At 43.9% G+C, this 22473-nt stretch overlaps 1 non-coding gene and 1 pseudogene across 1 annotated transcript; both read right to left on the bottom strand.

Annotated features, from left to right (window-relative positions):
- LOC131237180 (monooxygenase 2-like) overlaps positions 1–22473 on the bottom strand; it is a 44656-nt pseudogene that overhangs the window by 4136 nt on the left and 18047 nt on the right.
- LOC131238338 (small nucleolar RNA R71) lies at positions 18568–18675 on the bottom strand. Its single transcript, XR_009167739.1, has one exon. It is a non-coding gene; the product is annotated as a small nucleolar RNA R71 (small nucleolar RNA).

Genomic DNA, 22473 nt, shown 5'->3' on the forward strand with positions numbered 1-22473 from the left:
AAGATTATAAGGCACATACCTGAACACAATGGTGTAACTGAACGAATGAATCAGACTCTCTTGGAAGGAGCTCAAAGCATGTTAATAATGTTGGATTGGGTAAGGACCTATATACTGAGGTCGTGAATCTTATTACTTGGTGAATCGATCATCATCTACGTCGATGTACCATAAGATTCCAGAAGAAGTGTGGAGTGTTCATAATGTCGACTACTCATAATTATGGATTTTTTATTATCATTCTTACTCTCATGTACCGTCAGTTGAGAGAGATAAGTTAGACCAAAGGGCAAAGAAATATACATTTGTATGCTATGGTAATGGAGTGAGTGATACAGGTTGTATAACAGGGTCACTCGGAAAATTATAATTAATTAAGATGTCAAGTTTGATGAGGATTATGTGTTTCGTAAGGAAGAACACAATGAGCCGAAAAAATCAGCGGTCATTGATGTCGAGATTGAAAAAGTTAAAAAATAGGCAGAGCCTGAGCCATAAGCAGGTACAACAGCAGGTTTTTCAGCCATCTCTTAGAAAAAATCTGCCAAGAGATTGCAAATTACCGGTCAGATATAGCGATGACTCGAATGTTACATTCGCCCTCATTACGGATGAGAGTGATCCGTCTACCTTTCAGGAAGCACTGGATGACCTAAATGCTGAGAAGTAGAGACTGTATGTATAATAATGAGAATACGAGTTGGTGAAGCTTCCAGTGGGACGTAAAGTGATTAATTGTAAGTAGATTTACAAAAAGAAACATGATAGATACAATGAGAGATTGGTCGCGAAAGGGTATATGCAAAAAAAGGGTGTCGACTTCAGTGAGATTTTTGCGCCTATGGTCAAGTAGGTGTCTATCAAATTTATATTAGCACTGGCTACCCGATAAAACCCAAAATAATAACAGACAAATGTGAATACTACTTTCTTTTTATAGAGATTTGAAGGAGCAGATTTACATAAAGTAACAAGAAGAGTTCGAAGTATAAGGGGCTAAGAATAAAGTTTGTAACTTGAAAAGGTCATTATATGGCCTGAAATAGTCACCTAGGAAATGGTACAAACAGTTTAATACTTTCATGTTGAGTCAGCGATTTACCAGAAGTTAAAATGATCATTGTGTCTATTACAAGACATTGAATGATGGATAGTTCATCGTACTAGTATTTTACGCAGATGACATGTTAATTGCTAGCCATAACATGTTTGAGATTTAAACGTTGAAGACTCAAATGTCAATGACATTCGGAATGAAAGATCTAGGGCTATAAAGAAGATTCTTAATATAGATATTTATAGAGACAGAGAGAAGAGTGGGCCACGGTTATCACAGGCAGAATACCTTGAGAAGGTATTGGTTAAGTTTGGTATGGATAAGGCGAAATCAATTAGCACACCCTATATTGCTCACTTTAGGTTTTCTTGTTACTAGATATGAAGAAAAGAAACTAGTGTCCCATGTGCCTTATTCAAGCGTTTCTAGTAGTTTGATGTATGTTATGGTCTTTACGAGACTGGATATTTCACAAACTGTGAGTATTGTGAGTAAATATATGGCTAACCCCGGCAAGCAAAGCTAGGAAGCAATGAAATGGTTACGTCGGTATATACAAGGTACAGTGGACCACATCTTGACATTTTAAAAGTCAAAGAACAAATTGATAGGCTATGTATATGTTGATTATGCAGGAAATGTGGATGATAGAGGATCGACTTCTAGCTACTCATTTATGTTAGTAGGTGGGGAAATCAATTGGATGTCAAAGCTTCAATTTATGGTTGTTTTTTCCACAACCGAAGCTGAGTATATGGTGGTGACAGAGGCATTGAAAAAATGTGTTTGGTTGAGAGGAATGATAAATCAACTTGGGCTTCAAAAGGAGGCCGTGTCGATTAATTGTGACAGCGAAAGCACGATTAATTTGGTAAAGAACTATGTTAATCACTCATGTACTAAATATATTAATTTTCATTATCATTTTATTCACCAGTGTTTGATGAAGGTAGTGTGACTCTAGAGGAGATCCATACAAGCATAAACCTGACTAACATGCTTATGAAGGTAGTTCCTATGGAGAAACTCAAGTTTTGTGCGACTTATATGGGCTTGGCAAATGGTTAATGAAGACGAAGTATGCACGAGACGTAGCAATGAAGTTATGATGGAAGCCGATTAAAGATGGTGATGACATGGGGTAATGGAGCATGAAGATTGAATCTGTTATAGGCAAAATTGGACTGACCCGACAATCAAGACTAAAACAGAGGGATCATAGGAAACCCTTGAGAAGGGCAAATCTAAGTATTGACCTGACCTCACATGTCGACCAATGACTTTGGAGGTCGGCCTTATTCACTGACCTCAAAAGATGACCTCGACCGTCAGCTTCGAGGACCAGCCTCGACCATATACCTTGGCCTCGGATACCGACCTCGGCCTTAGGTACCAACCTCGACCTCAGATACCGACCTCGGCCTTGGGTACCAAGGTCGAAATAGAAAGAAGAATCCTCTCTGCACACGGGTGGGATTAGCTCCCGATATCTCTGTTAAAAATCACGTTGATCAAAGTAAAGTCAGAAATATTCTTGAAATTAGAGTTTGACTCCAATATGGGCCCCTCGAATCAACTCAGATACACAAATCACTTAGAAAGCCTATAAATACACCCTCCGCTATGTAACAAGGTACATACAAATATATCGATTCTAATGCACCTACTGTGAGTCCATATGCCTGACTTAGGCATCGGAGCGTCCTCGGCCTTAACCGACACCCTCAGTATATTCTCTTATTCTCTATTAAATTTCAGGTACTCAGCGACTCACAAGAGGTGAGGCGAGATAAACCAGTTACTCAGCGACTCGCAGGAGGTGAGGCAGGATCGACCAGGTACTCAGCAGCTCGCAAGAGGTGAGGCAAGATCGACCAAAAAACCACATTAACAGTTTGGCGCTGTCTGTGGGAAGACAGTGAAGCCATCACTTATCGTGTCTCCGTCTACCCTGCAATGGCTAAAGGAAGAAAGCAGGCTTGGGCTGCCATTACCGCCAATCCCCGCACTAGATCAACAGCATGAGGAATCGCCTTCGAAACATCATACCAACACTATTCCAGTGGTGGCCTCTGGTAGGCCCCGCAGTAGAGCTGGTTGACTTATCTCCCTAGAGAATCAAGTCGAGGCTCTGATCGGCAACGTAGATCAAATAATGCGGATATTAGAAAGACAACAACCGTTTTCCAACCAAGGCATGCAAGTGGAGGCAACAAACGAGCAATCTCGACCTCCATAGGTACCTCACAATTCGTATGCGGTAAAGGACTAACCAGTGCAATGCATGTGAGTCTCCATGCAAACAATGGGAACAACATAGCTCATCGAGTTCTGCTGTGCCACACTCTAAAGAAGAGAAGGCGTGGGAAGACTCCTAAGGTCGTTGTAGAGAGCGAGATCCCGTGGGGGGACAGAGCTAAAAGAGATCAGAGATCAACTTGAAGATATCCAGTGGGCAGGCTGAGCAAAAGCTCTGGCTTCCATCGAAGCCATACTCAAGGAAGTCGAGCCCCCATACACTGATGAAATCATGAGATATCAACTACCGTCTAAGTTCTGGATGCCCCAGATCACCCTCTACTCTGGATCCGGGGACCCAGACGAACACCTAGAATCCTTCGGAGGTTGGATGGAACTTCATGGCACCTTTGAGTTCATGATGTGCAAACCATTTTCCCTGACTTTATCGAGGACTGCACGAAAATGGTATTGGCAATTAAAGCCGAAGTCCATCAGCTCCTCCTTCATTCAACTTATAAAGGCTTTCGTCACATAGTTCATTGGTGGGAAAGACAAAAGAAATACATCAACTCATCTTCTCACAATCGCATAGAGGTAGGATGAGTTGTTAAGAGATTATATCATCCAATTCAACCTGGAAGCGGTGCAGGTTGACGATTACTCCAACTAGATAACTCTGACTGCTATGGTAGCCGGCCTTAAACAAGGAAAATTCATCTTCTCTATTGGAAAGAACCCCCGACTACTGTAACGTCTCAGAAAAATTCGTACAAAGACCCGAGTACCACCTTAGGCAGAACCACCAAAGGACCGTATCCTGTTGTAATTTAGGCGGAAACTAGTTAAGTATTAAACTAAATAATCGGTGGATTAAGCATGGGGCCACCATTTTCACAAATGAGAAAACCAAAAACTGTTAATACAACTGACTCAATACTACATAAAGACCTAAGAGAAATCCCCAGAGCCTATCACTCTCGGGAGCACCTTTAAACTCCGTATCGGACCTAGACCGCACACTGAGAGTCTGATGACCGCGAAACTATAGGATTACGTCCGTCCTACTGGGCTTGACAACCATCGCAGGAATCGAGCCCAGATAGTGTCCAGAAATGCACAACTTGAGCCCTGAGTAAAGTGTGTGAGAAACGTGAATACCTTTAGAAAATGAACAAACACTTAAGTGAATTGGGCTGTTCGCTCACACGTGAAATTGTGGATTTGGGACCGTCAGTTTCTGACCAAACTTCACCCATGGAAAATGAAAATTTCCCTGCACATATCCGTATAATTGTAGCCCAGATCGAGTAAGTATGACCGTCGATCTGACATAGGTCCTCCACGGTCGATCAGCCTATCCGACCGCACCAAAATCACATCCTGACATAGATCCATTGTCAGGGAACTTAACCTATGACGTAGGTGAGTTGTGGGCCTCCCTGTGAGTCCTGTTTGTGAAACAGCTGCCCAAAGGGTATAACCCATGTATATAGTGGCCCTGGGGCCATTTGCATCACTTTTGGACTTATATATAGCCGTTATACCACCCCACCTCTCTAATATATGAATTTCTCCAAAACCCTAAGGGAGAGAGAGAGAGAAAAGAAGAGAAAAGAGAAGGAGAGGAGAAGGCTTTTGGGAGATTGTTGCAGTGATTCTCTCCCATGACTCCATGCGCCGAATCACCTCCCCGTTACGCTACACACTCAGTTTCGGCTACAATTTTAGGTAAGAAACCCTAACCCTAATCTTGTTATAGAGATCCGGGATGATTATTTGTCAAACTAACCGTTTACGTTATTTAGGTGCCTAACGTTCCGTTTTCAGGAACGTAAAATTCGAACAGAGTCTGAATCGAGTATTCCGATGAAAGGTGCAGACTATCAACGTTTAGTTTATGGTTATCAATGCTTTCAATGTCAGCTAATGATTTGTGTCTGACTTGATTGCTGCCATATTGTCTTAGATACGTCGTTTTCGATATAAAATACATGTACGAACTATGTTGAACAAAAGATACATACCATGTGTTGTTGAAATGTTTGGAATGAACATGTTAACATGATTTGTGCTTGCCATGACTACTAATCTAGGATTCATCGTTGTCATATACACGCTGACCTCTCTGTATAAGGATTTGCTAAAATATAGGTTGTAACTAACCTAGTCTATGTATTTAGTGAAGTGTAGTCTAAGTATTTGATGAATTGTCTGAATGTGAAATTATTGATGATTTGTGTAAGGCCCGTATCATAGTCCGTACAGTTTCGTAGGCTTCCACGGTCTTTCCGGTCGAATTTCGGCAACCCTCGACCCACATTCGACGTTTGCGAGCGATCTTAAGCCGAGTCCTGTATATCAGAGTCGACTCGACTCGAAACTTGTACCCCTGTGACCGCGCCGTCGCCGCGATTCCAACACCGTGACTCGTGCACCGATCCGATACCCAGGCCAGGAGATATGAGCCCGCGTTCATTCTAAAGAAACGCAGCGCATTGCAAATTTCAAGAGAATTCTACAACATGTCTCATCAATCAATCAATCAAGTCAAGTACACTCCATACCTCAAGTATAAGCACCCATCCCTTTCCTTTATCCCAAAGTCAACTCTCTCTCTCTCTCTCTCCACCCATCCCTGTTTCACCCAAATTTCAACCAAGCCTATACCCTAACCATCCTTTCCTTACAACACCCATCCCATATCATCCTCTCTCTCTCTCTCTCTCTCTCTCTCTCTCTCTCTCTCTCTCTCTTTTCTCAAACCTCTCAAGCAACACCCAACATCCAAGCCCTCTCTCTCAAAGCCAAGTGTGGCCCACTTTCCCACTCTCTCATCTCCCATCTCAACCATTCATTCTCCATCAACCTCCATTAAAATAGAAGGCAAGGAGCATAGGAGTCCAGAGAGCTAAAGAAGGAGGCCGATAGGTGGGTGATCCACCATCAAATTTTGATTTTTAAGAGCCCACTTGATGTATGGATTGTACAAGGGAGGGCCCAATAGTGGCGGGGTCCCTCCCATTCTCGTTTTTCTATCTCCCTCTCTTTTTCTTTTTCCCTATTGCGGCCCATCATGATGAATGGATTAGATCCGTACCGTCCGGCCACGTGGATGATGGAAATCCCACCGTAATGTATCATCCATACCATCTAGTGGGCGGGCTTGGATGCAGGGAAGGCACTAATATCAACCCTATTCCCTATGTCTGGACAGAGGGAAAACACCAATATAATCCAAAGCTGGGGTGGGCCACACGTGTGGACCCACCATGATGCTATGCTAGATCTACACCGTCCAAATCTCTAGACGGTGGGATCGTCTTTGATACATGCGCTTTAAGTGTGTACATCCATCCAGAGGGTCTGGACATTAGTCCCTTTCAAAAAATATATATATAAAATACATTATTTTAATGATAACATAATATATTATATTATATAAATATATAACATATGTATATATGGTGGGCCCCACGTGGGACCCACCCTGTTGGAAAGGATTGGTGGTGTGCGCGTCTCACACCAGCAGCATATTGTTGCATTATGTCTCAGCACGTGTGGGGTCCACATGAGAGGTGTTTCATCTCAACCGTACACCTGTGGGCCCCACCCCCTTATGATATACATGCTCTGATCCCACCGTCCAGATGGGCTGGACGGTGGGCCTACTCACTTGATGTATGGGTTTTATACCCACGCCGTCCATCCAAATTTCGTGGACCCACCATGATAAGTCGATTAACTCCACACCGTCCAAAGCATCCAGATCCTCTGGACGCTGGACCATTACATAGCAATAATAATAATAATAATAATAATAAATTAATAAATATGTATATAACAATGATATAAATATATATTTCATGGCTGGGGCCCTTAACGTCAGCAAGTGGTGGACCCCACCATTTTTCTTGGTGTCATCCACCGTCCAACATGCTGGACGGGTGGGATCCACCATAAATGTATATGTTTATTCCATCGTCCATCTGGATGGTGGCAGATGGGGCCCACCACTGATGAGTGTATCACATCCAAGCCGTCCATCCATCCAGCGTGGTTGAGGGCCCCACTTTGATGGATGTGTTCCATCCAACTGTCCATCTATTTAGCGATCTAGTTTCAAGGCCTGAGACCAACAATAAGACAGATCTAATATCAAGTGGACCACACTGCAGAAAACAGGATGAACGCCTACCATTGAAAACCCCTTTGGGTTAAACAGGATGAACGCCTACCATTGAAAGCCCCTTTGGGTTATTGGATGCTGGACAATGTGATATTTGTTTCCCCTCTATACCCAGGTCTTTGTAACCTTATGAACAGTATGGATGGGAAACAAATGCTATAGTGGGCCCATTGGAATTTAATGGTGGAAATCAATATCACCACTGCCATTTGTAGTATGGTCCAAATGATCCTTTGGACATGATTCATTTTTTTTAATGCTCTACAATGGTCTCTAACAATGGATGTATGGTGTATTGGAATCAGCCATTTAACTCGGCCCATTCGACTCGGCCATTTGACTCGGCCTATTCGATTCAGCCCATTTGACTCGACCTATTCGACTCGGCCATTTGACTCGGCCCATTTGATCAGCCCATTTAAATCGGCCCATTTGATTCGGCCCCTTTGATTCGTTCCATTTGATGCATGGTTGACCCATTGGAGCGGCCCACATAATGCGGCCCACTTAGGTATATGAGGCCCAATGAGACGTATGTGAGGCCTTTGTGTGGGCCGACTGTGATGTATGAGGCCCGTTACGATGTGAGATTCCACCATGATGCATGTAATGATGTTTTGGCAGTCTTGTCTTGGGAGCAATGATGGTTTGACGTCCACATTATAAGAACAATGATGGTTAAATGTCTGCATTGTAACTCTCCCTAGAGCCCGTTAATAGGCCCATTCTTGTAGTATGTAGGCCGTCTAGGCCCCTCTTCATTATAAACAGGATCCACCACCACATAACATGTTTAGTATAGTTTCATAATTTATGCTCATATGCATCATATTTATGGTTGATATGAGGAGTGACTGATCATAACATATGCCTTCGGGCAGATTGTTTATTGGCTCCCTGATAGGCGGAGTTGCCCTTCATGAGCTCGCGCTACGCGCATGATTGTTGCATGACTGGTAGTGTGATTCATGCACTTCGCATTTGTATGACATGATTTCTATACCCTCTAGCGACATCGGGGCTATGACCTCCACAAGCACACCGTGAATGGCAAGATTGTACACTGGAAATATTGTTACTAAGCATCGGAGCGCCATAGATGTCCTTGGGTGAAAATCTTTAAACCCGATGGTACCAAATGATGACTCCAACATCGAGACCGAGTGGATACATGAGCGCATGAGGGCCAAATACCAGGAGGTCGCGTCTCCCACTGTGTCGTGGTCAGTTGGAAAGGGGTGTGGCCTTACCTGCCCGAGCGTAAGGGCATTGCTAGGCTGAGTTTGACCAGCTCGTGAATGGGTCTATTATTGACGTGCCGAATAAGTATTGGCAGACTATTTGTCAGGCGGATAGTGAGGTTTCTTACGCTCACTTGGGTTGCGCCTAGGAAATGGGCAGTGCCATTTGAAGTGTACTAAACCCTGGTGATTATCTAGAGTGAGAACCGTACTGATATTTGATGCTCTAGTGATAAGCTGTATTGATATGTGGATGAGGATTGGCATGCTTGACTTGCATTTCGCATCGCATGGCCTTGATATATCCGATAGCATTCATGTTTTGCACCGCATAGCCTTAGTACGGCTGATCGCATTCATGTACTCATCAGCATGATTCCACATTACTCTGACATTGCATTTTGAGCATGCTCATATTGCGCACACACTTACACCACCCTCTAAGCTTTCTATAAGCTTATGCATGATTTATGCGTGCAGGTGACGTCAGGATGCAGTAGTAGCATAGTCGTAGCAGGAGCATACAGTCGAGCTTTAGGAGTTTCCGTTATTATTATCTTGTATTTCCCTTCATACGCATTGTACTTCAAAGTTTTTTATCATAGTGAATTTTGTGATGGTGTTTTTGTAGTCATTGTTCGTAGGTTATGCTTATGATTATGTTCATTACGAATCAAAATCATGTTAGAAATCCTCCTTGTACAATCCTAGGATCGGAACCTGGTGTATGGGTGCTGGGAGCCGAGGATGGGGTACTATGGAGGCTATCGATGCCGGATTCGGCAATCGAAAATTTTATAAGCCCGATTTTCGAGTTTAGGGCGTGACAGAAGTTGGTATCAGAGCATAACTTGGGAATACCCGAGAACAATATCACATATTTGCTATGAGTTCAGGACGATTAGGTTCCAAGTGCATAACCTTTCGATCTAGTTCCCTAACGTGTATGCCTTTGAAGATTCTCAAGGTTGATTGGCATCCCTGTTCTTTCCTATAAGACATGCCGCTCAGGAGAGTGACCCGACCGACTCCCGCTCCACCACTTGAGACTCCCGCTTTACCACCTACGACTCCCGCTCCACCCCCAGAGATCCCTGCTCACCAACCTGAGGATGTTGTTCCTCCACCTGAGACCAGTGCAGATCCGACCGTACCTATGAGTGCCTCCCAGTTACAACAGATGTTGCAGGCCATAACACCTGCACTTCAGGGACAGGGTAGGCACCCAGTTGTTTCGCCAGCTCAGGCAAAGCAGGAGCGCGTGAGCGCCCTTCTTCAAGAGTTCAGACAGCTTGATCATCCACGTTTCCAAGGCGAGCCAGATCCGACTACAGCCGAGAGGTGGCGCTCCGATGTGGAGAAAATTTTTGATACTATGACGTGTATAACCCAGCAGCAGGTCCGGTTGGCAGTATTTCTTCTCCAAGGAGAGGCCAAGCACTAGTGGACCTCCATTACTCGTGTTACAGGGCCAGATTTCATCTGGACATGGGAGGATTTTTTAGACCGACTCGTGTTGCAATACTTTCTCGACCACATTCGTCAATAGTGAGCGTTAGAGTTCGAGACTTTGGTGCAGGGAGACATATCTGTGGCACAGTACGCAGCTCATTTCGTGGCGCTATCAAGGTTCGCGCCGTATTTGGTTGATGATGAGAGGTGAAAGGCCCGCCGTTTCGAGAACGGCTTGCGTTACGGTCTTCGAGGCCGTGTTGTTGTGCATGAGCTCTCGACTTTTCAGGCGGTAGTGCGGAGGGCTCAAATTTATGAGACTGAGTGGGCTGGCATGCAAAGCGATCGAGATCAGAGGAGAGGTCGGAAGAGGCAGGCCCCTCCGGTAGCTCCCAGTAGCATTGATGGCCACAGAGGCATAGGATCCACCCATCTGCCAGAGCACCAGCAGCACCAGCGGCACCTCCAGCGCCACCCCAGCAGCCGTTTATAGGGACTTATTTTGGATATGGTGGGACGGGCACCGCGTGTATGAGTGCCCCCGCCCTCATCTGCAGCAACCGAGAGGGCCACATCAGCGACCCCATCAGCAGCAACCGCAGCCACCTCAGCCGCCAAGGCCCCAGCAGCAACAAAGACAGCAGTACAGGGCGCCACAGAGGCAGCAGTAGCACCAGGGACCTCATAGGGGACAGGCACCTTCCCAACCAGCTCAGGCTAGGTTCTAAGCTGCTCAGCAGGACCTGCAGTCCTCCAGAGGAGTCGTTGAGGGTACACTTCCAGTCTCTGCATGCATCGCTCGAGTTTTATTTGATTCCGATGCTTCGCACTCATTTATGTTCAAGGGATTCTATCGTTCGATTGGATTGCCGACAGAGTCTGCTCGAGAGGGGTTGATCGTATCGACACCCTTAACGAAGACTACAGTATTAGGCCGCTTCTGTTCATCTTGCCCTTGTTAGTGAGAGAAATTTTCTTGCCCGCCGACTTGTACGTGCTACCGATGTCAGATTTCGACGTTATCTTGGGCATGAATTGGCTTGCCGAGTATCGTGTCATCTTAAACTTTACCGCAAGGACAGTCATGTTCTGCATACCAGGCTTGCCATAGTTTCAGTTCGTTACCGAGACCAGAGGAGAGTTGTTGTCTTGTTAGATGTCCTGCGTTGTTGAGGAGCCCATTGCCTTGTGTATTGACTAGTTGTCAGAGGTCTGCGATTTTCCCGATGTATTCCAGGAGATTCCTGGATTGCCGCCCAGCCAGCACATTGAGTTCTAGATTAATCTCGTGCCCGGTACCGCGCCTATTTTGAAGGCCCCGTATCGCATGGCACCGATGGAGTTAAGGGAGCTGCAACGTTGGTTGGACAAGTTGCATGAGTTAGGATTCATTCGTCCGAGCAGTTCACCTTGGGGAGCATCGGTACTCTTCGTCAAGAAGAAGGATGGCTTGTTGAGGCTTTGTATCGATTACTGCGAGCTCAACTGGGTCACGATCAAGAACAAGTACCTGCTCTCGAGGATAGACGACTTATTTGATCAGCTACAAGGTGCACAGTTCTTTTCAAAGATTGACTTGCGTTCTGGTTATCAGCAGATTCAGGTCCGAGAGGAGGACATCCCGAATACGGCTTTCAGGACGCGTTATGGTCATTTGAAGTTTCAAGTCATGTCCTTCGGACTGACCAATACGCCCACAGTATTCATGAAGTTGATGAACGAGGTCTTCCGTCCATATCTCGATCAATATGTTATGGTATTCATCGATGACATTCTGAAATATTTGAAGACAGTGAGGAGCATGAGCAGCATTTAGAGATTGTCTTGCAGACCCTCCGTGCCCACCAGTTTTATGCGAAGCTGGAGAAGTACGAGTTCTGGCAGGAGAAGATGAAATTTCTCGGTCACATGGTGACGAGGAAGGGTGTTGTAGTGAACCCCTCGAAGGTTGAGGGAGTGCGTCAGTGGGACCAACCCACGACTGCTTCCGAGATTCGAAGTTTTCTTGGTTTGCCGGGTTACTATCGGCGTTTCATTGAGGGCTTCTCCCATATTGCAGCCCCGTTGACTAGACTAACTCGGAAGGGCGCAGAGTTTGTTTGGAGCAACGCCTGTGAGCGAGAATTTATGGAACTAAAGGACTGCCTCATGTCCGCTCCTGTCCTCACTCTTCCCTCTGGGAGTGATGGATTTGTTGTATTTACCAATGCTTCGCGTATTGGCTTGGGTACTGTCCTAATGTAGCATGGGAGACCAGTGGCTTATGCGTCTCGCCAGCTCAAGATCTATGAGCTGAACTACCCCACACATGATTTGGAGCTGGCAGCAGTAGTCTTCGCACTTAAGGTGTGGAGGCACTATCTCTATGGGGTTAAGTTCAAACTCTTCTCCGACCACAAGAGCTTAAAGTACCTATTCTCTCAGTCTGAGCTGAACATGAGGTAGAGGCGTTGGATGGAGCACCTGAAGGACTATGATTTTGACCTCCAGTCCCACCCAAGCAAGACAAACGTGGTGGCGGATGCCCTCAGCCGTCAGCCACGAGGCCTGGTGGCACACATGATAGTTCAGGAATAGAGGATGCTCGAGGATATACCAGAGTATGACTTTGATTTTGGTCTACAGTCTTCTATCATTCAGCTATCGAGCCTGTCGATTCAACCCTCTCATGTCGCAAGGATGATCGAGGCTCAGCAGACAAACGAGTCATTACAGGATTACCGAGCAGAGGCAGCATCTGAGAGTGAGACAGATTGGCAGATTGGTTCTGATGGTGGACTTCGCTTCAGAGGCCGATTGTGTGTCTCGGATATTCCTGAGTTGCACAGAGATCTTATGGCCGAGGCACATCAATCATGGTTTTCTATCCACCCTGGCTCAATGAAGATGTATCGTGATATAAGGATATAGTATTTTTAGGAGCGGATGAAGCACCAGATCGCTAGTTTTGTCGCCAAGTGTGACACATGTCAATGTGTCAAAGCCGATCATCAGAGACCCCCTAGTCCATTGCAGCCATTGAGCGTCCCGATGTGGAAGTGGGAGCACGTATCTATCGTTTTATATACCCGATCATCAGAAACACACAACTTGAGCCCTGAGTAAAGTGTGTGAGAAACGCGAATACCTTTAGAAAATGAACTAACACTTAAGTGAATTGGGTCGTCCGCTCACACGCGAAATTGAGGATTTCAGACCGTCAGTTTCTGACCAAACTTCACCCATGGAAAAGGAAAATCTCTCTGCACATATCCATATAACTGTGGCCCCAATCGAGTAAGTATGACCGTCGATCTGACATAGGTCCTCCACAGTCGATCAGCTTATCCGACTGCACTGAAATCACATCCTGGCATAGATCCATTGTTAGGGAACTTACCCTATGACATGGGTGAGTTGTGGGCCTTCTTGTGAGCCCTGTTTGTCAAAAACAGCTGCCCAAGGGGTATAACTCATGTATATAGTGGCTCTTGGGCCATTTGCATCACTTATAGACTTATATATAGCCCTTATACCACCCCACCTCTCTCATATACGAATTTCTCCAAGACCCTAAGGGAGGGAGAGAGAGAGAGAGAGAGAGAGAGAGAGAGAGAGAGAGAGAGAAGAAGAGAAAAGAGAAGGAGAGGAGAAGGCTTTTGGGAGATTGTTGCAGTGATTCTCTCCCACAACTCCACGCACCAAATCATCTCCCCATTACGCTACACACTCAGTTTCGGCTACAATTTTGGGTAAGAAACCCTAACCCTAATCTTGTTATAGAGATCCGGGCTGATTATTTGTCAAACTAGCTAACCGTTTATGTTATTTAAGTGCCCGACATTCCGTTTTCAGGAACGCAAAATTCGAACCGAGTCTAAATCGAGTATTCCGACGAAAGGTGCGGACTATAAACATTTAGGTTATGGTTATCAATGCTTTCAATGTCAGCTAATGATTTATGTCTCACTTGATTGCTGCCATATTGTATTAGATACGCCGTTTTCAATATAAAATACATGTACGAACTATGTTGAACAAAAGATGCATCCCATGTGTTGTTGAAATGTTTGGAATAAACATGTAAATATGATTTGTGCTTGCCATGACTAATAATCTACGATTCATCATTGTCATAAGCATGTTGACCTCTCTGTATAAGGATTTGCTAAAACATACGTATGTATTACGAGTGTTAAGATAGAATTATTTATTGTCTTATACATATGTATTGTTTCTTTCATGTAATCATATTTGCCTCTATGCAAACGATTGATAAAATATAAGTATTTGGTAACATGATCAATGTGTTTGATGAAATGCTCAAATGAGGACTTCACTTGGATTGTTTGTTAAATGCTGAATTGATTATCACATATGTTTAATTGCTACATCTGAGTAAGATTGGGGCTAAACCGTAGCCCAGGCAATTGGTAACAGTTCCTGTTCGGGTGGCCGAATTAGTCTCGCCACATTAGGTATACTCGATTAATCTAGGTCGCTCGACGATTGTCGACAGTATTTAGGCCACAAGGGTTGCTTATGCGCTCCATGTCGATTAAGTCAGCGTGTGCCCGTACCAATCGATCTTGCCTAACGAACCGATTGGCCTATTGTGTGTTTACCATGTATAGACACCACTATTTGAATCTAAGGTACCCCTCTCCAATGTAAAGGCCCAGTCTAACCATGGTAACACTATCCGCTAAGACTCATGAGCCGGGCATGGTGATATGTGTTGAGGGTCAAATATTGCATATCAGACCCAGTTATTGCCTGGATTTATGAACATGGTACCGTTTAATAGCCCATTTTAATCATGTTTGTGTTACAAGGTGTAATTGCGAGCTTGGACTGGATCAGGATGCTAAAAGCATAGATTTAACGTTCAGAATGCACCAAGGCAAGGGACGGACCCCAAGGGAGCAAGATCAACAGATTTACATGCCAAAGATCCGAGAAAATCAAGAAACTGAAGCTCAAGTGGCCCGAAGTTGGTCCAGAATGCAAGATCACAGGGTTCCCACCATTTGTTTGGTTCAAAACTTCATACATGGCCTGAGGACCATAATTTAACCGTACACGTCAAATTTTAGCTCCCGAATCTCTGTGGAAGTGGCCCAATGGACAAATCAGCCCACAAATCGTCCATCTGGGGCCCACCTAATATCTGAATGTGCTTCAATTTCGGTCGTAACCCCTTAAATAAGGTGGTAAAACTAACAGACGGATCAGATTTCTCACACACATCAAGGTGAGGCCCACTTTACGTGAGTGGAGTGCACAGGAAGCTGTGACTCACCGTGCACTGAACCGCATACAGCAGTCAAACTGCGTTTGACCGCACAATTCCAAACAGAGCAAGAGACTCTCTGTTTTTTCTCCAGTGCCTGGCCGTCCACGGGATAATTGGTGGGCCATCAAAACAACCCCAGATGTATAATCTAAACCATCTATCAGGAGCGGGCCCCAAGTTTGAACGAACCCTGGTTTATTTCATGCAAATCCGAGTCCACTCGAAGACACAAATCTTGCTGCAATTCGACTGTGTGCAGGGCTTCCATCCGCAAATGACATCAAGAAATCAAAACAGAGGTGGGCTAGGAGCATTGGATGATGATCTTGGACCGTCCATTTGTTTCAGAAGGTCAAACCGACCGTACACAGGAGGTATTTCCTGATCTATGCTCGCATACACAGGAAAATACCATTCAAACGCAGGTTGAACGGTAATATGAAAAATCATGTGGGCCACACCAAAACTCGACAAAAACTAGTCCGTTCCGACCAAAAAATCGAGAGGAATCTGATGGACGGGGTGGATTTCATCAAAAACATCACTACGGGGCCCAACGAACATGTCAGCACGTCCGCGTAGGCTTTATGCATGTCCGGGTAATCCGAAAATTTCGAGCGATTTTGGGCCACTGTCCATGATCGGATCCGTAATCCAGACCGTCCATCATGTAGGCCACCCAAAAACACCTCAGGGGATGTTATTCTTTGGGAAGAAAGCAAGGAAAAGGGGCATCTTTGGCGCTGTTTTCGTGACTGCGTAAACAGAGCTTACGCAGGGGAGTAATGGGCTGCGTAAGAGCCACGCAACACCACCACCTCCAACCAAGGCACCTTCACCGCCTCCCTCAGTCGTTTATAAAAGGGAAAGAGAGGAAGAAAGATCGGGGAGATCAGAGCAAGGGATTCAATCGGGGCTAGGGATTCAAGTATTGGACGTGGAGCAGTTCTAAGAGAGTTTTTCTCTTTGGTTTTATTTCCTGTTCATTTTTTTATGATTTTTTTAGAGATTTAACCCAATTATATCAGGCTAAACCTCTTAGCTAGGGCTAAGAGGTGAAGCTTGTGGCGTAATGGGAAGAACTCTGTGCTTATGCTTTTTATTTACATGGAATTGAACTTGATATTTATCTGATTATGGGAATGTTTTTAGTTTTTAATGGTCTGTTGTGACTAAAATAACAATGGGTCTGCGATAGCTTTGAGCATGTTCTTTCCTTTTTATGTTTATGACGTCAGGAAGCCCTGTTGTTCACCATCGTCCCCTGGGCATGGTCGGATGACGGTACTCTTCCTAACCTTCATAGCATGTTGATTGGTTGGTAATTAGTTTAATTTTGTTGTTTGCTTTGTCTCCTGGACATGGTTTGATGATGGAATCCATTCTAATTCATATACCTTTCATCTTTTTAAAATTATATCAGAGGAAGTTCAGTTTAATTTCCATGATTTTTGAAGCAGGTATAAGATCTCCCTGATCTCTACAAGTAGATCTTCTGAATCTCTAGTTTCTAATCTCTGATTTCTCTTAAGTTTTACATTAATCTCTCACCATCATTCATTAATTTATATTTGATTTAGATTTCATCTTAGGCTAGTTCTATTTCTACCTAGTTTCAGGTAATGTACAGGTTTCAGTCCCTTGGGATTCGACCTCGGTCTTACCGAGTTTATTACTACATCACAATCCTATACTTGGGGTATGAACAAGTTTTTGGCGCCATTGCCAGGAATTGATGGTTGCAATTCTCTGAAATTAATAGGGTTTAGAATTAGTTTAAGATCAAGATTTTACTAACTTTAGTTTTAGATTTTAATTTCTATTTGATTTTTAGAACTAACTTGTTTCATGTTTTGTAGGATCCTGACATAAACTTCTAAATTGGTAATCCTTTTCTAATTCCTCTACTTTTTCTATTTTTAGAATTAGGGTTTGAGTTTTAGAAATTTTCTAATTCTAGTATTTTTCCTATTTTTAAGAAATAGTTTATTTTAGAAACTTTCCTCTTTTGTTTTTTGAAACTTGGTTAGTTATTTCCCTTTTTAGAAATTCTTTCTAATTTTAAAAACTAACTCATCTTTCCTTTATTTTTAGAAACTTTCTAATTCTAACTCTTTTAGAATCTAACTTTATTTTCTAATTTATTTTTAGAAATTTTCTACTTGTAGAATTTTTGTTTAGAAACTAACTTTCCTATTTTGTAGGCTTTTAAGATAGAAATTTCTAATTTGGTAAGCCCTTTCTCTACTTTCTATTTTTCAGATCCCTTTTAGTAACTTACTTTCTAGTTTAGGACTTTCCTGATTTATTTTAGAAATTTCCACTTTCTTTTAGGAATTTCTTCTTTTAGAAACTAGTTTACTTCTATCTTTCTTTTTAAGGATTTTCTAATTCTAGACCTTCTCTTTAGAAACTAACTTGTTTTATTTTCTTTTGTAGGTTTTTAACTGAGGGACTCCAAATTGGTAACTTCTTTCCAACCCTCTCTTTCTTTTTAGATTTTCTTTTCCTTTCTTAGGATTAGGTTTCGAATTTGATTGAGGGCTGCGAGTGTTTCATGCCCAAGTGGGCCCGTGACAACACTCGATGTCTCTTGACTGAAGGAGGATTGGTTGAGGGGTTAACTATCCATCGCAGGACTAAACACCACTCGAAATCCCCTGAGTTAATTGAAGTGATGGCTGAAAATCAACCTCTTCTACCCCAACCTGGGGTGGAGGACATTCAGGATGAGAATGAGGTGCATCAAGCACCCCCGCCACGTACTTTACAAGATTATTTACAACCAGCGGGGTTGAGTACGCCCTCATGCATGATTTTTTCTGAAAATATAGAACATATGGACATCAAGCCAGGGGTTATCCAACTCCTTCCTAAGTTCCATGGGCTTGAATCTGAAGAACCATATCTACATTTGAAAGAGTTTGATGAGATCATAGCCACTTTATATTTTCAAAATGTGTCTGAGGACACAGTCAGGCTGAGACTCTTTCCTTTTTCCTTGAAGGAGAAGGCTAAGACGTGGTTACATTCACTACGTCCTAGATCTATTGGCACATGGAATGATATGCAGAGGGAATTTATAAAGAAATTTTTTCCACATCATAAAACGATTACCCTTAGAAAAGCAATCATGAACTTCACCCCAAAAGGAGGATGAAACATTTTACCAATGTTGGGAAAGGTTCAAGGATTTGGTCAGTTCATGCCCACAACATGGTTTTGAAACGTGGCACATTACAAATTTTTTCTACGATGGACTAACATCTTCCATGCGCCAAATGGTCAAGACAATGTGTAATGGAGAATTCATTAATAAAAATGTTAACGAGGTATGAGATTACCTCGATAGTCTTGCTGAAAAAACACAATCATAGGATTATTATCCAAAATCAAACACCACGTCCAGGCCGACTCAAGCTAAGGAGAAAGGTGGATTGTATCTCTTGAAAGAAGATGATGATCTCAAGTATAAAGTGACTACGCTCATAAGGAAAGTTGAGGCCATGGAAGGAAAGAAGGATAAGGTTAATGAAAGTGTTTGCGGCATCTGTGATTGTAACATTCATACAACTGAAAATTGTCCTACAATACCCGCCTTTCGAGAAGTGTTGAATGAACAATCCAATGTCGTAAATAATTATCAAAGACCTTTCAATGGACCGACCTCTAATACGTACAATCCTGGTTGGAAAAATCATCCAAACTTTAGTTTGAGAAATGGACAAACTGCTACCCCTCAAGGTTTCTTCAATCAAAATCCAAATCAGGGGAAACCTCAAGAAGAACCGGTTCAAAATTCCATGCAAGAGCTGACCCAGGCAATGCGAGATTTTATGCAAAAGATGGACTCACGTATGACAGTTATAGAAAAGGGGATGCTTCCTGCACAACCGCTCCCCAATCCTAAACCGCATTATGAGATAAGTGATCCCAGCTCTTCAAATCAAATGAGGCACGCTAAATCCATCACCACTCTTAGGAGTGGGAAGATCATTGATAAAACCCTTCCGGTTAGGCCCAAAAAGCCTCAAGAACCAGAAGAGGACAACAATAATGGATCTAGTGAGGCCCCACAAAAATTAGAACCGGAACTTCTAGAAAAGTCAGTTGCTCCATTTCCTCAACGGTTGGTCGCACCAAAACCTCTCTCTAACTCTCAGGATATCCTAGAGGTGTTGAAACAAGTGAAAGTCAATATTCCTCTACTTGATGTCGTAAAACAGATACCTTCATATGCCAAATTCCTGAAAGACCTAGGCACGACCAAACGACGGCAGAGTATTCAAAATAAGATCTTCTTGACCGAGAAAGTGAGTGTCATCCTAAAGCAAGACGTGCCACAAAAATTCAAAGATCCCGATAGCCCAACCATATCATGTGTAATCACGGACCATCGAATTGATCATGCACTTCTTGACTTAGGAGCGAGCGTTAATCTGATTCCCTACTCGGTATACAAACAGTTAGGTTTGGGTAAATTAAAACCCACCCTAACAACATTATAACTTGCTGATCGCTCTGTTCGTGTACCAAGAAGGATAATTGAGGATGTGTTGGTCCAAGTTGATAGATTTTACTACCATGTAGATTTTATCATCCTGGACACCAAACCCATCAATAACATGAGCACTCAGATTCCCGTCATTCTTGGTCGCCCATTCCTTGCCACTTCAAACGCAATTATCAATTGCAGGAATGGTGTCATGACTATTTCCTTTGGGAATATGACATTGGAGTCAAACATCTTTTTCAATAACGGCAGAAACTTAGAGAATGATGACGATTTCCACGACATTAACATGATTGACTCTTTAGTGGAAGATACGACACCTCTGACCTTATCATCTGACCCTTTAGAGACGTGTCTGGCCTACTCCCATGATTTGATGATGACATGATTAGGGAGACGTGTGCCTTGCTTGATACTGTACCGGTACTTGAAATTAACCGGTGGAGGCCACAATTTGAAGAGTTGCCCCAAACTGATGTAGTGCTTCTACCGTCTAACCTCAAGCCACCGAAGCTTGACCTAAAACCTTTGCCCTCTGATTTGAAATATGTCTATTTATGTCAAGATGAGACATACCCGGTGGTGATCTCTACCCACCTGGAGAAAGAACAGGAAAGTATGCTCATATCTACTCTCATTGAGCATAAGGGATCCCTTGGATGGACGATAGCGGACCTCAAGGGAATCAACCCCTCGATATGTACTCACCACATTTATCTTGAGGATAATGCTAAGACCACTCGGCAATCACAACGTACACTAAATCCAAACATGAGGGAAGCGGTTAAGGCCGAGGTTCTTAAACTATTAGATGTGGGTATCATATACCCCATATCCGAAAGTCAATGGATGAGTCCAACTCAGGTGGTTCCTAAGAAGTCCGGGATCACCATCATAGCCAATGCCAATAATGAACTCATGCCAACTAGAGTTACTACTGGTTGGAGAATGTGCATTGACTACAGGAAGCTGAATACCATCACGAGGAAGGACCACTTTCCTTTTGTAACAACCCATCCAATCGGTACAGTGTCCTGGGGCGTCCACGTAGGATCTTCCGCAGGACCGAACGTTTAAAACATTCGTGGCAGGGGTACCATAAGCTAATTAACCTAGGGTTAGCCCATTTGAACAAACCAGTTAGGCCATGGCGAAACCAAGTGCGGGCCGCCAAGCTGGATGACCGTTTACACTGAGCAACAGCCCGTGCGGGCTATACCGCGACGCCGAAAGGTCAGAAAAATCTAAAAATTTAGGGAACCATAGAGCTCACTGGGCTAGTGGACCACCGCGGACCCTGGACCCAGAGGACACTCAGAAGTGGGATCTGGCACTGACTAAATGCACCCCACCCATGCCAGGACTAAATCTGGCGCTTGCAAATGAAACCGAGATTCCAGGCTATCCGACCATCGGATCTCTTCCATATTTACGGTGGAGGTCTAATGGATTTTCCTACACCCGTCCACCAACTCTGGGACCCGATCGTGGGTCAGTGACCGTCGATCACAAATCAGACCCGTACGACCAAATCCCAAGTCCGATCGTCCCCAAATTGTGCATGGCCCTTCATCGGGCCATGAAGCACCTATCCTAGAAATTTCATAGTCAGAGGACCGCCAGAATCACTCCAATCACCAGAATAGACCCCTCGGGGCCGTTTAAAGATTAGAACCGTTGACTCAAACCCCACAATCGTCCATCCGTTTGTTCCCAAATCTTATACGGGCCCTAATCGGGCCATAGGGCACCTACCCACCGAATTTGGTGGCCAAAGGAGTGTTAGGGCCATTCCGACTCTAAAAGGGAGACCTTGTAGGCTTTTGGAAATTTGAGGAAACTTAAGGCCAAAAGGGCTAAGAAATGGGCTCAGTCTCATTCTTTTGGACATAATATTCTTTTGTTGTTTTGGTTGGGCAACGCCTGGTGCGACCCATTTATATTTTGGATTTGTTCATATGTATGTCAGACCTCTTTCATTTCAGCAGACATGCGTGTTCATGTTTCATGTTCAGAGAATTTCAGACTGCGCAACTTAAACAGATTAGATGCATACTAATGAAATTCTGTTAATAGTGACTCTCGGGAACTCGGGAGTTGAGCGGACGCGCGACCCCCGATTTCCAGGGTGTTACAAGTTGGTATCAAAGCATGGTTTAGAGTTAATCGGGCCATGGGTCATGAACCTGCTATCGCATTCGCTGACTTGAGAGGTTACGTAGTAGGAACTACGAAACCCTAGGAACCTTCCCACTTTCGGATGAGGAATAGGGAACTAGTCTTGCTACCCAAGTTAGCGCGACGTAGTGCCGCTAGCCAAGTCGGCGGGATAGAGACGAACTGTAGGCTGAACGATTGGGCTGTATAAGCCCTCATCCAGGTCCGAAGGAGCTAATATCGAACCCAACGTATTAACTCCAGCCCGGTCGGGGGAAATTAGGGAAGGGCGAACACGAGACTGCTGGAACTGGAGAGGAGGTAGAAAAATCAAATTTTGAATCCAAACCA

The sequence above is a fragment of the Magnolia sinica genome, chromosome 2 (genome assembly GCF_029962835.1).
Source record: "Magnolia sinica isolate HGM2019 chromosome 2, MsV1, whole genome shotgun sequence".
Classification (NCBI taxonomy): Eukaryota; Viridiplantae; Streptophyta; class Magnoliopsida; order Magnoliales; family Magnoliaceae; genus Magnolia; species Magnolia sinica.